Genomic DNA, 22,021 nt, shown 5'->3' with positions numbered 1-22,021 from the left:
AAGAAATACATTAAATATAGGAGTATCACAGCACACTGTATAAAGATTTTTATTAACGCTGATTAACACAAACTGTTTTTCTTCAATCATACAAAAGCGATGATTTAACAAGAACTATTTGTCTTCCAGGACCACTTTGCAATACTAAAATTCCTTCAAAATCACAATTCATGAAATGTATATAAACACAGAAAAAAAAAAAAATCAAAGGATGGAATGGGTTGAATAAACAATGCCTTAATACAAAATGCCAAATAATATTTATTTATTGCATTTGTGTGGGGGTCCACTGAACCAAAAAGTGCCCATTTTCACTGGAGGCCCGGGGAGAAAAGCTCCACATAAGTACAATACATACATTTGGAAATATACAATGTACAAATTTTGATAAACACACAAATAGTACTTATAACAATAGAAAAAGTACAGTTTTGTACCTACCATAAATGTAGATGTTCGAGTGTAAACCCTGCTGCAGTCATCACACATGGGTTATCCTGTCGTCAGACGGCCCCGCAGTCGGCTGGAATTCCAAAGTCTTGGTCCGGCGTCGGTTGCTGTCGCTTCTTCCCTGACGTCAGTGCGCCAGGGGTATATATAATGCAACCGACGCCATTTTCTTCAGTTTTTCTTGCCCCAGATGTCAGGTGCCCCCAAAAAGGTGGCCAGCAATTAGTACCAAATTGAGTAAACTTGCACAAACACAAAATCCATTCATCTATAAGCAAATATATCAGGAAGGTATTGAAGAGATTTAGCCAGTAGGTCAGAGGGGATGGAGGGAGGGTAACCTGGACTGCAGCAGGGTGTACACTCGAACATCTACATTTATGGTAGGTACAAAACTGTACTATGTTCATCGTGTTACCCTGCTGCAGTCATCACACTTGGGTTGAATCCCAAAGCTAAGGATGGGTGGAGGTATCATAGAGGGTTAGAGGAGGCTAGGAGGCCCTGCAGAACTGCAGTGGCGAAGCCCGCCCTGGTCTTAGAGTAAAGTGGTAAGTGATAGTGTTTGGTAAAGGTGTGTACTGAACTCCAAGTTGCAGCTTCCAAAATCTCCTTGGTTGGAACCCCCCTGAGAAAGGCTGTATAAGTAGCTGTTGCCCTGGTAGAGTGGGGCCTAATGGTAGCAGGAACCGGTTTTCCATGATGGGTATAGCAAAAACATATGCAATGACCTATCCATTTGGAAATGGTTTGCTTTGATATAGCCTTCCCTTGAGAAGCTGTAGCATAGGATACAAAGAGCTGGTCAGATTTTCTGAAAGCCTTAGTTTTGTCCAAGTAGTAACGAAGTTGCCTGTGAATGTCCAAGGAATGCAGGAGTCTCTCACCTTTGTTCTGTGGATTTGGGAAGAAGGTGGGTAAGTGGATGGTTTGATTTAAAGCCACACTGGAAACCACCTTAGGCATAAAGGAAGGATTAGTTCATAGAGAAACTCTGTCTTGATGAAAAATGAGGAAAGGTTCCACTGCCATTAGTGCCTGTAGCTCTGAGACTCTTCTAGCTGAAGTTATTGCTAGCAGCAGGGCAGTCTTCCATGATAGGAACTGAAGATCTGCAGAGAAAGCTGGTTCAAAGGGAGGTAGCGTTAGTTTTTCCAGAACAAAATTGAGGTCCCATGTTGGTGTAGGTGCTCTCCTGGGTGGTCTAATGTTTTTTGCCCCTCTGAGGAACTGCCTTAGAAGTGGATGCGAAAATAAGGGTGAATCCGTGTTGTAGTGGGCCGAAATAGCTGAATGGATTTTAATTGAGGAGAAAGAAAGTCCTTTGTGCAACATCTCAGTTAAATACTGTAGAATGTGAGGCATGTGAGGCTGAATTGTGTCTTGGCCTTTAGATTGGTTCCAGGCACAAAACCTTTTCCATTTGTCCGAATAAGCCTTCCTCGTGCTTGGCCTCCTAGCTTCCAGAATAACATCCATAACTGCTTGGGAAAGAGGAGCTGGCTGGATGCTTAGTTGATTTGCCATGCAGCCAGATTTAAGGTTTTGAGCTGGCTGTGAAGAATCTGATTGTTTTGTTGTGTGAGTAAATGGGGAATTTGTGGTAATATCCATGGTGGGCCGTGGGCCATATTCCTCAATAGTGGGTACCAGTGCTGGCGTGGCCAGTCTGGAGCTATGAGAATCAGTCGTGGTCTCTCCTTTTTGACTTTCAGAAGTACCTTTGTGAGGAGAGGCAATGGAGGGAAGGCATATACTGTCAGGTTTTTCCAACTGAAAGAGAGTGCGTCCACTTTCCACGCTTGATGGTGAAGTGTCCTTGTACAAAATTTTGTTAGTTGATAGTTTTGAGGGCTGGCAAACAGGTCTATGTCTGGAAGGCCCCATTGAGTTATCATTGTAAATACTTGTGGATCTAGTTTCCACTCGTGGGGATCCATGATGTTTCTGCTGAGGTCGTCTGCCAATGTATTCTTCTGTCCTGGCAGGAATTGAGCTTGTAACTGAACTTGGTAAGCTAGAGCTGTGTTCCATAAGGTCATTGCTTGCCTGCACAGACGGTAGGAGTGAATACCCCCTTGTTTATGTACCACATTACTGTGGTGTTGTCAGTCTTTATTGTCAGTTGTCCTGGATGTAATAGATCCTTGAAGGCTGTCAGAGCTTTCTGTACAGCTAGCATCTCTTTTTGATTGATGTGCAGATTCCTTTGATCTGCAGTCCATACACCTTGAACGCACTGTCCTGCCATGCGAGTCCCCCAGGCGTAATCTGATGCAGCTGTTGTGATAGTTTGCCTGGCTGGGGGCAAGGTGAAAGGCTGACCCTTGTTGAGGAGACATGCCTGTGACGACCATAGAAACTCCTGTTGTAGGGAGGGAATGAGAGATATCATTGTGTCCAAGCCGTGGCTGTGTTGAGACCATACGCTTTTTAGGTACCACTGTAATTTCCTCATATGCAGCTTTGCAAATGGTATTAGTAGTATGCAAGATGCCATGAAGCCCAAGGCCTGCAGATTTTTTCTTGCAGTTAATTGGGTCTTTGTTGCCATGGTTTTGAAATATTGAGTCAGTTGTAGTTGTTTGTCTGGCGTCAGATAAGCCTTCTGGGCCATTGTACTCAAGCTGGCACCCAGGAATGTCATATTTTGCGAGGGTACTAGTTTTGACTTCTTTTCGTTTACTGTGTACCCCAGGCAATTTAGTAGATGTTTCACAAAAGCCAGATGATGTAATAGAATGTCCTTGCTTTCTGCTTGGATGAGGCAGTCGTCCAGATATGGGTATATTTGAATTCCTCTTTGTCTGCAGTATGCAATTACTGGTGCCAGGCATTTTGTGAAGACTCTGGGCGCAGTAGATAAGCCAAAGGGCAGTGCAGAGAATTGGTAATGGGTTGAACCTGCAATGAAACGGAGGTATCTTCTGCAATTTTGTCTGATAGGGACAAGCAGGTATGCCTCCTTGAGGTCCAACGTTACTAGCCATGCTTTCTTGCCCAACATGGGAAGAAGCTGCTGTAGTGTTAGCATCTTGAATTTGGGTACTTGTAAGTAAGTGTTTAGAATTGAAAGGTCCAGAATTGATCTCCAGGCGTTGTCCTTTCTGGGCACTAGAAAGAGTCTTGAGTAAAATCCTTGACCTTGCTCTCTAGTAGGTACCAGTTGAATGGCTCTCATGTCCATGAGAGCTGTAATTTGTTTTTGTGCCTCTGCCCATTGATTTTGTGGCAGGTTTGGCATTCCTCTTTTCACTGGCAAGGTGTGAAAATGGAATCTGTATCCTCGTAAAATTATGTCTAGGACCCATTTGTCCTTTGTGACAATGTGCCAGTTGTCTGAAAAAAGTGCGAGTTTTCCTCTCAAGGGGGCTGCCAAGAGACTGTTGCTTGGCCAGATGAGGTGCAAGTCATTGAGTTTGCCTTCTGGTAGATTTGGACCAGTCTTCTCCTCCCTTCTGTGTTGTAGTGCCCCATTGGCGAGGTTTGTACTGGGCTTGTGGTTGTCTTCTGCCCCTTGGGCGTCTGTATTTACCCCTCTGTAGTCTGTCGGTAGCTGGAAAGGACCAATTTTTTGTTGGCCAGTTTCTGCTGAAGCGAGGGGGCTGTACCTGTAGGAAATCTTTGACTGTCTGCATAGATTTTGCCTTATCCTCCATTTTCTTTAAGACAACTTCTGCTTTAACTCCAAAAAGAACATCCTGCTGTAAGGGAGCATCTAGAAGTTTTGTTTTAATATGATCAGGTAGAGTTTGTTCCTTTAACCAAGCATGCCTATGTATAACAGACCTAGTGACAGCTGCTCTGCAGGAGGCCTCCAAAGAATCAAACCCACATTGTAAGGTATGTTTCCCCACCTGTTCAGTGGCATGCAACAGATCCTGCATTTCTTTCAATTCAGATTGTTGAGGGAGAGTGGTCATTTTTTGCTTTAACTGAGAGATTAGAAATTGCTGATACTTAAGCATGTGAAATTGGCAATTTAGTGCCCTCATAGCTAGAGTGGCTGAGGTGTAAACCTTTTTCCCTCACCTGTCTAGTGCTCTGGAATCCCTCTCAGAAGGTACAGGATTTTTAGCCATAGAAGCCTTAGCCCCCTTGGGACCCTGGGAGATTGTCTCTGGGACAGCAACAGGGCTTTTGTAAAGAAATTTGTGGGAATCAGGCACTCTATAATATCTGTCAGGCTTAGCCAGAGCAGGAGGTAGAGAATCAGGGTTAAAACTGGATTCTAAGTAAACATCATCCACAATGTCTAAAACTGGTGGGATGGCAAGTGGTCTGTGTTGGGGGAGTAAAAGAAACTCTCCGAGCCTTTTCTTCGAGTCAGAGTAGTCCTGACCTTCACAGTGAAAATGTTCCCTCATAGTGTGTAAAGTTTCCCCAAAGGAGTAGTCTTCAGGAGGAGAAGCTGAGGGAATGGAATCCTCAGCATCAGAATATTCATAAGGGGAGAAGGAGTAATCTTGGTCCTCAGAGGAGTCTGAAGAAATGGACACTTGTTCAGAGGATGCATAATCTTCCTCTTGTCTAGGCCTTTTGTCAGGAGGGGGCTGGGAACCACTGATTAAAGTGATCAAATCTTCAGCCATTTTGAGCATCTGTTTCTTAGGCATGGGGCCTTGAACAGGGGACCGAAGTGCAGTCTTTTTAGATTTAATAGGAGTCTTCGTCTTAGAATACGATTTAATGGTGAGCGTCGTCGGTCTGAAAACGCCTTCAGAAACCGATGGCGTTTCTGCAGCACCGACATCTTTTTCAGCAATGTCGTCGGTAGGGCCTGAACTAAATGTCTGCATAGGCCTGGTACATTCCGTCAAAAAATCTGAAGCGGTCTCGGGTTTCAGATCTGCGGTAGTCAGGGGCTGCGTCGGAGCCTCACTGAGGACCGGAGAACCGGAGACCGGACCAGCCGAGGCCTCGGAATCTGGCTTAGGCCTGGGCCGTCTGTCCTTATCCTTGCGTTTTTTGTGCACGCCGGTAGTCAGTTGCTCCGACGGCATGGTGTAGTTAAATTTCATACCAAAGTAGTGTCGTGCGAAATCAAAGCGTCTTTTAATAGTACGCATAGTACGCTTATTAAACCTAGCAAAAAAACGACAACTAGTGACGCCGTGGTTTGGACCTAGGCAAGGTATGCAATAAGAATGAAAATCCTTATGAGGTATTTGCTTCCCACAAGAAATACAATTGTTAACTTTTTCTGACATCGGTCTGAGGCAAGAAAAGTTTCCCCAACGGGGTACTTAGCTTTATAGAAGACTTCGGTCTGAAATTCGAATTCGAAAATCTCAGTAGTCGGCCGACCGGCACTTGCGAACTGCTTCTGCTTCGGGCACCGCGCAGCAAGAAAGACAGAAGAAAATGGCATCAGTTGCATTATATATACCCCTGGCGCACTGACGTCAGGGAAGAAGCGACAACAACCGATGCCGGACCAAGACTTTGGAATTCCAGCCGACTGCGGGACCGCCTGACGACAGGATAACCCAAGTGTGATGACTGCAGCAGGGTAACACGATGAACATCAGCAAACAGAGTTTTTTGACACATGTAAATAGATGCGACTACTGATGGCACAAACTGTTATGGATACAGAAAGAGGCAGTGCAGCTGAGTGTAAAATATCAATTGACAATTCATTTACACCAGGCTACAGAAGTGTATTATCTATCAGGAGTAAAGGTGATGGTTAGGAGGTAGTAGAAGGAGGGAGGAGAGGTGGGAGTAGAAGAGGTGTAGAGGCAAAGACAGGTATGGAATAAGGGGAGAGATAATGTCAGGTTATGTGTTGTCAGGAGTTAGTGCATGTACATTGCCTGTGGGAGGAGAGATGTAGCTTCAAAGATTTTTTTGAAAATAGATGTATTGCTGGTGGATCTAAGTAAGGGTGGGACAGAGTTCCATAGCTTAGCAGTGGAAAAGAAATGGAGCAGAAAAGTTGGGTTTCTATACCTATAGGAGCACGTTCTTCAGAGCGGAGAGGCCTATTTGGGTGATACAGTGCAAATAGATTAGAAAGAGCACGGCAGCTGGATGGGTTGAATATTAGTTTATGGGCAGTAGTTAGTTGAATATATGTAAGATGGTGAGGAAGTTCTTGCCAGTTTAGTATTTGAAGAGAGGTACAATGGTGGGATAGTTGATTTTGGTACACATTTCACTTATGTAACCAACACTGTTAGCAAAATAAGTTTATTTAACTGTAAGATGCAAAATTCAGAAAGGTAAAATAAATTATTTTTTTTTAGATATTGGTAGATGCAGACCTGCAACATAATACAGTATAAGTCCAATGCCCAACAAGGTAAAACTCCCTCATCAATCTAAACAAGCAATGCAGGGTGTTAAATAAAGTTGACCAAAACAAAAATTTTAGGTAAAAACAGCCTTCCAGGCCAAGAACAACCACAAGGCATTCTTCAGCTAAGTCTGCAATGTCAAAAGCAATATACAACAATGTGATGAACTAACTGTAAATGCAGCCACCTACACTGAGCTGGACGATAAAGCAAACCTATTGGCCGCCATATTCAGCTCCAGTTTTACCCCCCCCCCCCCGACACCCCTCAGGAAATATCCAAAACAATAACTCCCCCAATTATCACTAGGGAACATGCCCTCAATATATTTGTCAAGGCCAAGAACACTGCATCGATGGGCCTTGATAGTATCCCAGGATATCTCCCTAACAGCATGAAACATGAGCCATCAGGACCACTAGAATCACTATTTAACTGTGGCCTCCAGAAATTCTTTGTATCAAGTGAATGGAGGACTGCATCTGTCAACCCTCTGCAAAAGGGTAGGCCATATACTGACTCAGGTAATTACAGACCCATAAGTCTAACTAGTCTTGTATACAAAGCCATGGAAAGGATTACCATGGAAACAATAAACAATATCATAGAAAGCATTCAGAAACTGGATCCAACCACTTTGGTTTCATAAAGGGCAGGGTGTGCCTATTCAACCTATCACTTCTTTGAGAAGGTCACCAAAGCAATGGCTTATGGGCAAAACATTGAATACTGCTTACCTTGAGCAAGCCAAAGTACTCAAAATAATATCCAACACAATATCCGACTCAAGCATTGTAGATAAACTCATGAAATTTGGTATAAATCATTGTGTCACCCACTGGATAGAGAGTTGGCTCAAAGACAGAACTCAAGAAGTTAGGACAGGGGAGTCTAACACTACTAAAAGGCCAGTAACTAGCAGAATTTCTCAAGGCTCAGTGCTGGGGCTGCAGTCTTTTTGGCATTGTCTATGGTTCTGGACACTGAGGTGGGTAACAAAAACGTATACCACTTTGGCATACAAGAAGGGATAGTTGTAAAAGAAACCCTATATTTGTGGAAAATGAGATAAGGTTAACCTACCATAACAACTTGCATCACACATACTCTTCTTGCAGAAGTCACAGCAATCAGCAACATTTCTGAGTTAAGAACCTCAAATCAGCCAGATTAGCTGGTTCAAATGGAACAAGAGTTAATTTTTCTAAGACAAAATTTGGATCCTAAGGAGAACCCATCTGCTTTCCAGGATGCTTGGTATTTAACACCCCTTTGAAAAACATTTCAACATGAAAATGCTTTGAAAGGGAGGGATCTATGGGCAAACATGTTGAAAGGGCAGAAAAGTGCATCTTGACAGAGGAGTAAGAAAAGCCAGATGTTAATAACTCTCACAAATACAGAACCAGAGGAACACTAGCCGCAAAAGGGTCCTGGTTCTTTTCCTGGTACCATCTACAAAATCTTTTCAATTTGTTAATATATGACTTTCTGTTTTACTCTAGTATAATAAGCTTTACGTACTGTTCAGCCTCTGTCCTTTAAAAAGTATAGGATGCTTTGGTGTATACAGCATTCCTCTGTCATACTGATTAGTATGATGGCTACTTACTAAGCAAAGTTAGCATGGTCCCTTGTGTAGGCCCAACCCCCTTAACACGGGAAAAAATCCATGCCCATTTTGTTGAGACAAAAATGACAAAAATCACCTAATGCCAACTTTTTACAATGTGAAGTGTCTAGCCCTAACATGGCACACAGTCTGTGATTGGTGTTCGCCTACCTAGAAGATACTGCGTAGTTGACTTTCAAAGAGGTTGGACTATAAAACTCTTCTCCCCATAGGGGCAAGAACTCCACAGAGACAAACAGAGAACATGCAAACTCCACAGAGGCATTGGTCAGAGATCAGGATTGAACCTTGTACTTGTGCATGGAAGGTGAAGACCTTAACCATTATGGCAATTCTCTCTCTACTCTGCAAAGATGAGAAAATCATCTAAATAAGGAAAGAATGTGATACCTTTGCAGTAGGCTATCGCTGAAGCTAGCTACTTTATATTATCCACTGCCTCTAGGATATTTGCAAAGGGTAATGCAGAGAACAAAAAGAGTGATCCAGACATAGAAAATCTTAAGAAATGTCCAAAGTCTGGAGCTATAAGAACATGATAATTATCTTTTAAATCTAATGTCACCAAAAAAAATTAAATAAGGAATGGAAGGGTAATGGGTTGTGAAAAGATAACATTCTGAACTTGGGAACAGTCACAAACTGGTTTAGAAAGGAAAAATCCTGAACCAGTCACCATGAAGAGTCTTTCTTTGGCACCAGAGACATTTTTGAATACAAACCTTCTCCTGTCAGGAGGATGAGAGATCACTTCTACCACTCCCTGAGACAGCAGAAGCTGAATGACAGAGGTAAAAAAAAAGAAATTTGATCTAGTGAATGGGGAGGAAGAGATTCCCACTACCATCTGTATCCGGGATGAATCTCAGAACCCTTTTGTCTAAACTACCGTCTGTATCCGGGATGAATCTCGAAACCTTTTTGTCTAAACTACCGTCTGTATCCGTGATGAATCTCAGAACCCTTTTGTCTAAGACTATCTGTTGTCATAGGAGAAAAAGAGGTTCAGATTTTTGGGAAGGATTAAAAAAGACTGCCAGTGAGGAATGGGGAGAGGGATTCTGAAGACAGTGATTCAGACTTGTTAGACTGCAATTTGTTCTCCTTTCTTCTTGAAACCTTCTTGCCAGCAACTTGCTGTATCTGTTAATTTTTTTGTAGAAAGTTATAGACTTGGCATCAAATCCTTTGACTTTGACAAACTTGCAGAAGAAAGTCTGAAAAATCCATGAAAGTCCCTAAAACAGCTTCCTTCTCTTATAACACTTTTTGAGGACGTCTGAAGCAGATGCTCCAAAGACAAACTCACTCTCTAAATGAGAATTCAAAATGTTAGACTCAACATCCTCAGGAAGATTCTCAGTATGTAACCAAGCAAATTTTTCTCATAACAATTCCAGTAGCAGCAGTCCTGAAGTGGCATTCACCGAATAATAACAACATTTCAAGGAGTGGGTAGCCACTTGAAACATAAAAGCAATAAGATGCCTTTTTCTCAAATGATGGGAAAATAAACCATAATACTCCTCATAGTCTCAAAAAGTACAGTTTTGTACCTACCATAAATGTAGATGTCCGAGAGGTATGCATCTGCAGTCCTAACAAATGGGTTGTCCTGCCTCAGGCAGCCCTTCGGTCGGCCGGATTCCAAAGTCTGGGTCTTGCCTCGGCTGATGTCGCACTTCACCCGACGTCATAGCTGCTGTCAATTGGGTATAAAGGCATCAGCAGACGCCATTTTCCTCAGTGTTTCTTGCCCCAGATGCCAGGTGCCCTCTAGGAAGGCTAAATTTGGATAAATGCAAATGATTCCAAACAGTAGATAGCAAATAAAAATAAACAGGTATATACATATATATATATACAAACAAATACACCATAATAGATTCCCCCAGCTAGCTACAAGATGGGCAAATACCCTAGGAGTACCACAGAGGGGAAGGAGGGAGGGTAATCCTGACTGCAGATGCATACCTCTCGGACATCTACATTTATGGTAGGTACAAAAATGTACTATGTCCTTCAAGGATGCATCTGCAGTCCTAACAAATGGGTAGAATACCATAGCCAAACTGGGGGAGGAGGTACTAAGAAGATTATGGTGTAGTTAAGATCCCTTGCAAAACAGCAGTGGCAAAACCTGCTCGGGATCTGGAGTATAAAGGTAGATTATAATGCTTGGCAAATGTATGCACGGAGCTCCAAGTAGCAGCCTCTAAAATGTCTTTGGTAGCCACTCCTCGTAAAAAAGCTGTAGTAGTGGCTGTAGCCCTTGTGGAGTGAGGTCTGATGTTTTCTGGAGTTGTCTTTCCATGAAAAGAGTAACAAAATCTAATGCAATTTCCTATCCATTTTGAGATTGTCTGTTTTGAAATTGCTTTTCCTTCCATTCCTGTTGCATATGCTACCAGAAGCTGGTCAGTTTTTCTATTGTTCTTGGTTCTGTCCAGGTAATAGCGCAATTGCCTGTGCACATCCAAGGTATGTAGCAGTCTTTCCCCCCTGTTCTGTGGGTTGGGGAAGAATGTAGGTAGGTGAATTGCTTGGTTTAATGATACCCTGGAGACCACCTTTGGCATAAAAGTAGGATTAGTTCTCACGGACACTCTATCCTGATGGAAGATAAGGAAGGGCTGTACTGCCATTAATGCCTGTAATTCAGAAACCCTTCTTGCTGAAGTGATTGCAAGCAGTTTTCCAAGATAAGTATTGTAATTCTGCTGTTGCTGCTGGTTCAAAAGGGGGAAGTGTTAATTTTTCTAACACAAAGTTCAGGTCCCATGTAGGCAATGGTGGCTTCCTTGGTGGCTTTACATTTTTATTTCCTCTCAGAAACTGCCTGAGTAGAGGATGAGAAAAGACTGGAGGATCCATGTTGTATTCTGCTGAAATTGCTGATGCATGAATCTTAATGGAGGAGTAAGACAGGCCATTGTGGAAAAGCTCAGCTAAATATTCCAGGATGTTAGCTATGTTTGCCAATGATACATTTTCTCCTTTTGCTGCACTCCAAATGAGATATCTTTTCCATTTTGCTGAATAAGTTTTCCTTGTTGAGGGTCTGCGAGCCTCCAAGATAATGTCTTTAACCCTTTGAGATAAATCTGGGTTATTTTGTCTTATGTAATGTTCCAAGCAGCTAGCTGCAGTGTTTTTAAGTTTGGATGCAGGATTTTGAAGTTGTTCTGTGTTAGCAGTAAAGGAACTAGGGGTAGAGGCCATGCGTGTTCCCGAGACATACTCCTCAGTAGCGGGTACCAATGTTGCCTCGGCCAGTCTGGAGCTATCAGGATGATCCTTGGGTGATCTTCTTTGATCTTCAGTAGCACTTTGTGCATCAAAGGAAGAGGTGGGAATGCATAAGCTGTCAGGTTTTCCCAACTGAAGGATAGGGAGTCCACCTTCCAAGCAAGTGGGTGGTATGTCCTTGTGCAGAATTTTTTCAATTGGTGGTTGTGTGGGGATGCGAACAGGTCTATTTCTGGTAGTCCCCATTTCCTTGTAATGGATTTGAAGATGTCTGGATGCAGTATCATTTCGTGGGCATCAGTGGTAGTTCTGCTTAAGATGTCTGCCAGTATATTTTCTTTTCCTGGCACAAATATGGCCTTGAGCTGAATGTTGAGGTTCAGGGCCACATTCCAGAGGTCCATTGCCATCCGGCATAGAGGATATGAATGTGTGCCTCCTTGTTTGTTGATATACCACATAACTGTGGTGTTGTCCGTCCTTATCAGCAAATGTCCCTGTTGAAGAAACGGTCTGAATGTCTGAATTGCCTGTTTTACTGCCAGCATCTCTTTTTGATTTATGTGTAGGTTCAGCTGGTCTTGAGTCCATAAGCCTTGTATGCACTTGTCCACCATGTGTGCCCCCCAACCGAGGTCTGAGGTGTCCGTGGTGATAGTCTGGCTTGGGTGAGGGCTGTGGAAGGGCAGTCCTTTGTTCAATTGACAGGCGTGAGCCCACCACTGGAATTCTTGCTTCAGGCATGGAATTATTGGAATTTGGGTTTCTAGGCTGTGCTTGTGCTGAGACCATAAATTCCTTAGGTACCATTGCAACTTCCTCATATGCAGCCTGGCATGTGGAATCAATATTATGCAGGATGCCATGTAACCCAGGGCTTGCAGGACTTTCCTTGCTGTAAGCTGGTTCTGCGTTGTTAATGCCATGAAATAGAGTGGTAGTTGCTTCTGCTTTTCTGCTGTGAGGAATACCATTTGGTTTGATGTGTCCAGTTCTGCACCCAAGAAAGTTATCCTTTGGGATGGTATCAGCCTTGACTTTTTTATGTTGACTGTGTATCCCAGGGCTTGCAATAGGTGAATAACCTTTCTCAAATCTTTTGTTAATTTGTTTTGTTGTCCGCTTGTAACAGGCAGTCGTCCAGGTATGGATAAATTTGAATTCCCTGAAGCCTGCAATGAGCAATTACTGATGCCAGGCATTTCGTGAATACTCTGGGCGCAGTAGATAAGCCAAAAGGCAATGCTGAGAATTGATAATGCTCTGATCCTGCAAGAAATCTGAGGTATCTTCTGCAATTTGGTCGTATGGGGACGTGCAGGTATGCCTCCTTGAGATCTAGAGTTACCAGCCAAGACTCCTTGCCCAGCATGGGAAGAAGTTGCTGTAGGGTCAGCATCTTGAATTTTGGAACAATGAGATATGTGTTCAGAGCAGACAGGTCGAGAATAGGTCTCCATTGGTTTTCCTTTCTTGGTACCAGGAAAAGTCTGGAATAAAATCCTTGTCCTTGTTCCATAGACGGTACCTTTTCTATAGCTCTCATCCTTAGTAAGTGGTCTATTTGTTCTAGAGCGTTTGTCTTTTGGTTTGGAGGTAGGTTTGGCATTCCTCTCTTCCTTGGTAGAGTATGGAAGTGAAACCTGTAACCTTTGTCTATTGTCTGTAAAATCCATTTGTCTCCTGTAATGTAATGCCAGTTTTCTGAAAATAAGGCTAGCTTTCCGCCTAAGGGTGCTTCTAGTTGTTCCCTGGTAGGCGGTTTCAGAGCCAAGTCACTGTGATTGTCCTGTGGAAGTGGTAGTGGCTGGATCTGTGGCAGTACTTCTCTGGTTGTTAGGCTGCCACTGACGTCCCCTGTAGGCACCTCTGGATTGACCTCTGCCTCTTGGGCGCCTATTTCTGCCTCTCTGTGCTCTGTTGTTGTCTGGAAAGGACCAATTCTTGGAAGGCCAGTTCCTACTAAACCTCGGAGGCTGGACCTGTAAGAAATCCTTGACTGTCTGGACAGATTTCGCTTTTTCTTCCACCTTCTTCAACACTTGCTGTGCAGGGGAGCCAAACAAACTGTGTTTTTCCATGGGAGCATCTAGGAGCTTTGACTTTACATGGTCTGGTAAGGATTGCTCTTTTAACCATGCATGCCTTCTGATCACTGTACCAGTCATAGCTGATCTAAAGGAAGCCTCCAGTGCATCATAGCCGCATTTTAAGGAATGATTACTGATCTGCTGAGTGTTATGTACCAATTCCTGAAGGGACTTACGGTCTAAAGGTTCAGGAGAGGACAGTTTTTTAGTTAGCTGATCTAACAGAAATTCCTGATACTGAATCATGTGGAATTGACAGTTTAAGGCCCTAGCCGAAAGAGTAGCAGAAGTATAAACTTTTTTACCCCATCTCTCTAATGCCCTAGATTCTCTGTCAGAGGGGAGGGGGTTTTTGGCAGAGGCAGCTGCTACAGCTTTGGGGCCCTGTGAAATAGTTTCAGGATCTGCAATAGGAGCCTTATACAAGTGATAACGTGTGTCCGGAACCCTGTAGTATCTGTCGGGCTTAGCAGGGGCCGGAGGAAGAGAGTCAGGGGCAGTACAAGCATCATTAAATGCATCATCCACAACTGTAAGTACTGGAGGAATGGCTAAAGGCCTATGCTGTGGCAAATGTGAAAAGGTCCTAAGCCTTTTCCTAGTGTCTGAGAAATCCTGGCCCTGCCATTGAAATTGTTCTCTCATAGCATGCAAGGTTTCCCCAAAAGAAAATTCCTCAGGAGGGGAGGCAGAAGGAATGGAGTCTTCTGCATCAGAGTCCTCATATGGAGAATAAGGGCCTTCTGGAGGATTTGAATTTTCTGAATCATCAAAGGAGTAATTTGTAGAAACTGGCTCAGGGGGCTCTGCTCTAGGCCTCTTCTCTGGAGGGGGATGAGAGGTCCTGTCAGGGTGAGGCTAGGATCCCCTGATCAAAGAAATGAGATCCTCTGCTAGACTAAGCATTTGAGTACTAGAGCTAGGCCTGTGAGAGGGGGTTTTAGCAGGCACGGTCTTTGAAGATTTAGCTGCTTTAGCCCTAGAAAAAGCCTTAATTGACATGGATGCAGGGGGCCTAGCAGCTCCACGTGCAGGAGTAGATATATCTAAAGGGATAGTATCTGATAAATCCTGAGAACCTGTAAGAGCAGGTGGAAATTCAGTAGCAGATTCAGCCAGGCTGGATGAGGCCTCGGTTGTAGGAGGCATGCTTTCGGCCGAAGGAAGAACCGAGGACTCTGTTTCAGCTGAAACAGAGACACTCGCGGTTGGCTTAACCGCGGTTTCGGCCGAAACCGCGGACCGCGAGTGTCGGTCCTTTTCCTTACGCTTTTTAGCTAATTGTGAAGTCGGAGTTTCCGACGGCATGATGTAAGCAAAAGCGGAGCCGAAAAACTCCTCTGCAAACTCCGACCGACGTCTAAGTGTCCGTCGGTTGAAGGAAGCACAGGCTAGACAAGCTGCTACGTCGTGGTCTGGGCCTAAGCAAGGTAGGCAGTAAGAGTGGAAATCTTTATGAGGTATTTGTTTCCCACAAGTTAAACAGTTATTCACTTTTTCTGACATCGGCTGAGGCAAGAAAGAGTCCCCAACGGGGTACTTAGCTTTTTAGAAGTCTTCGGTAGTAGCAATCTCTGGTTCTGACCGACCGGCACTTGCGAACAGCTTCTGCTTCGAGCGCCACGCGGCAAGAAAGACTGAGGAAAATGGTGTCGGCTGATGCCTTTATACCCAATTGACAGCAGCTATGACGTCGGGTGAAGTGCGACATCAGCCGAGGCCAGACCCAGACTTTGGAATCCGGCCGACCGAAGGGCTGCCTGAGGCAGGACAACCCATTTGTTAGGACTGCAGATGCATCCTTGAAGGACATCAGCATAAACTTTAATGCATGAACATGACAACAAAGAATTCTAAAATAAGTGATGCAGAAGAATACGCGTTCCCCCAAATGTATCAAAATCTTTTCTGTTCTTGTCAAAAAGAGAGGGAATGATGACATTAACCAGACAGGTAGCAGCAGTTGGGATCACCACAAATGTTACTGCTGGGTATGATTTGGGGTTAGAAAATAAAAAACTTACGACGCATAGAACTTTATGCAACCTGCTTTCCTGGGGGCAGCAGCCTGACTATCAGGCAAATTACAGGCTGTTAGAAGCACATTCTACAATGACAGAAGAATAGGAAGGACTGGAGTAGGTTGAGGAAATTCCAGTTGCAGAGACAGAGAGTGGAAGATCATTATGTTTCCACTGAAAATGATTCATTCTGGAAATTGTTTCAGAAAAAGAAAATCTTTCAGATGGACTGCCAGAAGGCACACTTTCCTCAGAATCACGAACAGAAACCTGAGGAGAAAAAAAACAAACAAACAGAAGTGGTCTCCTCACAATCATTTTGTGGATCAAAATCTTGAACTTTCCTCTTCAGAAAACGAAGACTCCATTTTTCTTTTACCAGACACACCTGAACTGCAAGGGTCCAGAACGTGATTACGCTTGTCCAAAGTAACAGACAGAAAAAAAGACATATGACTAAATCTTTGCTTCTTTTTGACACGAATTTCTGAAGTAGATCTACTTTTGACAAGCAAAAGCTCTCTAGGAACAGGCAGCTCAGTCTGGCAAGACAGAGAGGTGTTCCATGCTTCTACTAAGACAGACGAGAGTGGTTTGTTCTTGCTAACCAAAGGCATTTCAACAGCCACAGAGGACTTATCTAACCCCTGGACCATAGTGGCTGTAGGTCCAGACTACAGCAGAGGGAGCCAAGGAAACTGGATGAATGGTCTGAAGAACCAGAAATAGTCACAGCAGAATCGCCCATCTGCAGCTGAGGCACTAGAGCAGCCTGCTGAAGTAGCAAAGGCTGCTTATTTTTTTCTTTTTGTGGCTGGAAGATGGAAGAAATGAGAACAGATAGGCTTCTCCTTAGTAAGATATCTGATTCCACAAGAAGCGTGGCACCAATAACTGGTGAAATGGGTAAGAAAGAAAAGAGTCACTTTTTCCTCCAAAAAGACAGTGGGAGGCTCTTTCAACCCTTGTACCATTCCCCAAAACAACGCTAATTTAAGCCAAGGAAAAATAGCTTGAATGATCTTCTCCCACAAAAGTAAATTGTAACACTCTTATTTAAAAGTTACTAAAATCATGTAACAGTCTATACAAATACTTATTCCCAGCTTAAAATAGCTTCACAGTTAATTTTTTGTCAAAAAAATTAAAAAGGGGAAGGTTTTTTTTCTCCCAGAAGGAAACTTCTGTCCATCAACTGAACAGCATTAGCTGACAGTCAATCCTTGAAAGCCAGAAAGTACAGTTGTGTACACTTACCATAAATGTAGATGTTCGAGTATAGTCACTGCTGCAGTCATTACATTTGGGTAATCTGCTGGCAGGTTGTCCTCAGTCGGCCTGAATATCAAAGTCTTGGGTCCTGCGTCGGTTGCCATCTCCTCTTCCATGACGTCAGGTCGTCAGGGGTATAAAACATGCAGCCGACACCATTTTCTTTAGTTTTTCTTGCCCCAGATGTCAGGTGCCCCCCAAATGGGGAGCAAAAAAAAAAATTATATATATATATATATATATATATATATATATATATATATATATATATTAAACTATAAATACATGCAATTGTCACAACATATACTTTTACCTTCATCTAAAAGCAAATACACCACAAAGGCTGTAGAATATAGTGAAGGAAAGAGAAGCTGTAGAATAAAGGGGGATGGCGGGTGGGTAACCCAGACTGCAACAGTGAATACACTCGAACATCTACATTTATGGCAAGTGTACACAACTGTACTATGTTCTTCGTGTTTCACTGTTGCAGTCATTACATTTGGGTAGAATCCCAAAGCTATGGATGGGAGGCTGGAACTAAATAGCATTAGGAGTGGCTATAAGGCCCTGCAGAACTGCAGTGGCAAAGCCTGCCTTGGACTTAGAGAGGCAAATGATAATGCTTTGTAAAAGTATGAACAGAATTCCAAGTAGCAGCTTCTAGAATGTCTTTGGTTGGTACCCCTCTGAGAAAAGCTGCTGAGGCAGATGCAGCCCTGGTGGAATGTGACCTAATGCTCGTGGGCACCGGTTTACCATGATGCAAACAGCAGAAACAAATGCAGTGACTTATCCACTTTGAAATAGTCTGCTTTGAAATAGCCTTTCCCTCTGATCCTGCAGCAAATGCCACCAGTAGCTGCTCAGATTTTCTTAGAGATTTGGTTCTGTTTAAGTAGAATCTTAGTTGTCTGTGTATGTCCAAGGAATGCAGAATCCGCTCTCCCTTGTTCTGCGGATTTGGGTAAAAAGTTGGCAGGTGAATAGTTAAGAGCCACACTGGATACCACCTTAGGCATAAAGGAAGGATTGGTCCTGAGGTACACCCTGTCTGGGTAAAATAAAATAAAAGGCTCCACAGTCATAAGGGCTTGTAGTTTTGAAACCCTTCTTGCTGAAGTGATTGCCAGAAGGAAAGCTGTTTTCCAGGATAAAAACTTTATATGTGCAGTAGCAGCTGGTTCAAATGGAGGCAGGGTGAGCTTTTCCAACACAAAATTGAGGTCCCATGCAGGAATTGGTGATCTTCTGGGAGGCCTTAAATTTTTGGCCCCCTCTAAGATATTGTTTTAGCAGTGGATGAGAAAAGAGTGGCAGCTCTGTGTTATAATGAGCCGAGACGGCAGAGGCATGGATTTTTATTGATTAAAAAGATAGGCCCTTGTCAAGCATCTCAGTCAAGTATTGTATAATCTGAGGAATATTTGGCTTTGCTGTGTCAGTTCCTTGTGCTTGGTTCCAAGCACAGAATCTCTTCCATTTATCAGCATAAGATTTTCTAGTACTAGGCCTTCTGGCTTCCAAAATGACATCCATCACAGATTTACTGAGAGGTGTTGTTTGAATAACTACATGATCAGCCATGCTGACAGGTTCAGAGTTTGAAGCTGATTGTGCAGAATTTGACTGTTCTGCTGAGACAGTAGATGAGGTATTTGAGGCAAGTACCAAGGAGGGAGCAGAGACATATTCCTTAGGATTGGGTACTACTGCTGGCGAGGCCAGTCCGGAGAAATTAGAATCATTTTTGTTTTTTCCTGTCTGACCTTTAGTAGGACCTTGGGAAGAACAGGCAGAGGAGGAAAGCCGTAGACTGATAGGTTTTTCCAACTAAAGGATAGGGCATCCACTTTCCATGCTTGTCTGTGTTAAGTCCTTGTGCAGAATGTGTTGAGTTGATAATTCTGGGGAGAGGCAAATAGATCTATGTCCGGGCTCCCCCATTTCTTTGTTATCATGCTGAAGACTTGTGGATCCAGTTTCCACTCGTGAGGTTGTATAAGGTTTCTGCTTAGGTCGTCTTGCCAGAGTATTTTGTTTTCCTGGCAGGAATTGAGCTTGAAGACGTACTTGGTAAGTCAAGGCTGTGTCCCAGAATACCATGGCTAGTCTGCAAAAGAGGTAGGAATGTGTGCCCCCCTGCTTGCTTATGTACCACATAACCGTGGTATTGTCCGTCTTTATCAGTTGTTTTCCTGGATGAAGCAAGTCCTTGAAGGCTGTCAGGACATTCTGAACAGCTAACATCTCTTTCTGGTTGATATGCAGATGCATTTGTTTTGGGCTCCATATGCCCTGAATGAATCTCCTCGCCAGGTGGGCCCCCCCAAGCATAGTCTGATGCATCTGTAGTTAGGGTTTGGTTGGCAGGGGGTAGAGTGAAAGACAGTCCATTGTTCTGGTGACATGTCTCTGCCCACCAAAGAAACTCCTGTAGGGAATGAGAGGAATCACTGTTTCCAGTCTGTGACAATGTTGACTCCATAAACTTTTTAGGTACCACTGTAGTTTCCTCATATGCAGTCTTGCATATGGAATCAGTAGAATGCAGGATGCCATGAACCCCAAAGTCGGCAGAATTTGTCTTGCATATAGCTGGGTTTTTGTTGCCATCTTTTTGAAGTAAATAGTCAGTTGCCTTTGTCTGGCGTAAGGTAAGCCATCTGGGCAGTTGTATTCAAGCTTGCACCCAGGAATGTAATCTTTTGAGAGGGTACCAGTTGTGACTTATTTTTGTTTACTGTGTACCCTAGGCATGTTAGAAGCCTTTTCACAAATGCCAAATGTTGAAGAAGAATGTCCTTGTTTTCTACTTGAATGAGACAGTCATCCAAGTAAGGATAGATTTGTATACTTCTTTGTCTGCAAAATGCAATTACTGGTGCCAGGCACTTTGTAAAGACCCTGGGTGCAGTAGATAAGCCAAAGGGCAGTGCAGAGAATTGGTAATGCATAAAACCAGCCTTGAAGTGGAGGTATCTTCTACATGATTCCCTTATTGGGATATGCAGGTATGCCTCAAGTCTAGAGTCACTAGCCAAGCGTTCTTGCCCAGCATCGTCTTTTCTGGGTACCAAGAACAGTCTTGAGTAAAACCTTTGTCCTTTTTCCTGTTCTGATACTGGCTGAATAGCCCCCATATCCATGAGGGACGTAACTTGTTTCTGTTCCTCTGCCCATTGATTTTGTGGCAGACCTGGCCAACCATTTGGAATTGGCAAGGTATGGAAATGAAATCTGTATCCCTGGGATACTATGTTTAATACCCACTTGTCCTGGGTTATTAACTGCCAATTTTGAGCATGAAGTGCTAATTTTCACCCTAAGGGGGCTGCCAAAAGATAAGTGCTTGGTGATGGCAGAGGGAAATCACTGAGACCGTTTACTGTAGGGTTGGCTTTATTTCCTCCAGATTTGGAGGTAAAGGCACCCCATTGCTTTGACCTGTAAGAATCCTGTGTTTGGTATCTAGAGCCCTTTGAGCACCTGGATTTGCCCCGTGAAGCTCTGTCAGACAGAGGAAAGGACCAATGTTTTGTAGGCCAGTGTCTACTGAATCTTGGTGGCTGCACTTGTAAGTCATTTACAGTTTGCATAGACTTAGCTTTGTCTTCCATTTTCTTTAAAACCTCTTCTGCTTTATTACCAAACAGAGTATCATGCTGTAAAGGTGCATCCAACAATTTAGCTTTAACATGATCAGGCAAATTTTGCTCCTTGAGCCAGGTATGCCTTCTAATCACAGATCCAGTAACTGCGGCCCTGCAGGAGGCTTCCAAGGAATCAAAACCACATTGCAAAGTATGCTTTCCAACCTGTTCTGCTGCATGCAATAATTCCTGTAATTCTTTAATTTTCCACACATTCAGAAATCAACATCATTTTCTGTTTCAATAAACCCATGACATGCTGTTGATATTTAAGCATATGAAACTAACAGTTTAAGGCCCTAATTGCCAAGGTTGCAGACGTATAATCAGAGGGGGTAGGATTCTTAGCTTTTGAGGCCTTTACACCTTTGGGATTCTGTGAGATAGTTTCAGGGTCAGCAGCAGGGTTTTTGAATAAAAATTTGTGTGAGTCAGGAACCCTGTAATATCTGCCTGGCTTGCTAGGAGCCGGAGGTAGGGAATCTGGAGTCATGCTTGATTCCGAAAACACATCAACAATGTCTAATACAGGAGGTATGGCCAAAGGCCTATGCTGAGGAAGAAGAAAGAAATCCCTAAGCCTCTTTTTTGATTCTGAGAAATCTTGACTCTCTCAATGAAAATGTTCCCTCAAAGTATGCAAGGTTTCTCCAAAGGAATAATCTTCAGGAGGAGATGCAGATGGGATGGATTCCTCTGCATCTGAATCCTCATAGGGTGGTATAGAAAATTCTTGATCAGAAGAGAAATCAGAAGAAATAGAAACCTGATCTGAAGATTCATAATCAGTGTCTTACCTAGGCCTCTTATCGGGGGGGGGGGGGGGGGGTCTTAAGTCTTCAGCCATTTTGATAATCTGCTTTTTGGGCATAGAGGCCTGAGCACATAGCTCATGCGTCATTTTTTTAGCCTTAGAAGTTGCTTTTGTCTTTGTTTTTGAAGCTGGCGTCAGTTTTATATAGCCTGAAGACACCCTCAGAAGCCGGTGCCTGCTCAGCGGCTCCGGACCAATCAGACGAAAGACATCCGCGGGTACAATACTTTGAGAATCTCGCAGTGTGCCGAACTCCACATAGGTCTTGTCAGAGGCCTGCGACTCGAAAGTAGTGGGTATCAGGGGCTGCGAAAGTGCCTCACTGAGTACCGGCGCACAGGTGACTGGGGCTCAGGAGAAGCTTTGTTGTCGGTTTTGGACCTAGACGGTCTGTCTCTGTCCTTTTCTTTGCGGGGGGTTTTTTTTTTTTTTTTTTAAACTCCGGTAGTCGGATTGCTATCCGACGACATTTCAGGGTAGTTAAATCTGTTTCCAAAATATTTTGAAGCAAAGATATACCGATGCTTAATAGTGCGT

General features: G+C 43.5%; 1 protein-coding gene across 1 annotated transcript in view; it reads right to left on the bottom strand.

Moving 5' to 3' along the window:
- Nucleotides 1-22,021, bottom strand: part of IK (IK cytokine) — a 776,265-nt gene that overhangs the window by 509,206 nt on the left and 245,038 nt on the right. The gene's annotated exons all lie outside the window — the stretch shown is intronic.

Source organism: Protopterus annectens, chromosome 4.part0, assembly GCF_019279795.1.
Source record: "Protopterus annectens isolate FY-2018-M chromosome 4.part0, PAN1.0, whole genome shotgun sequence".
Taxonomy (NCBI): domain Eukaryota; kingdom Metazoa; phylum Chordata; order Ceratodontiformes; family Protopteridae; genus Protopterus; species Protopterus annectens.
This window is presented reverse-complemented; position numbering and strand designations above follow the sequence as displayed.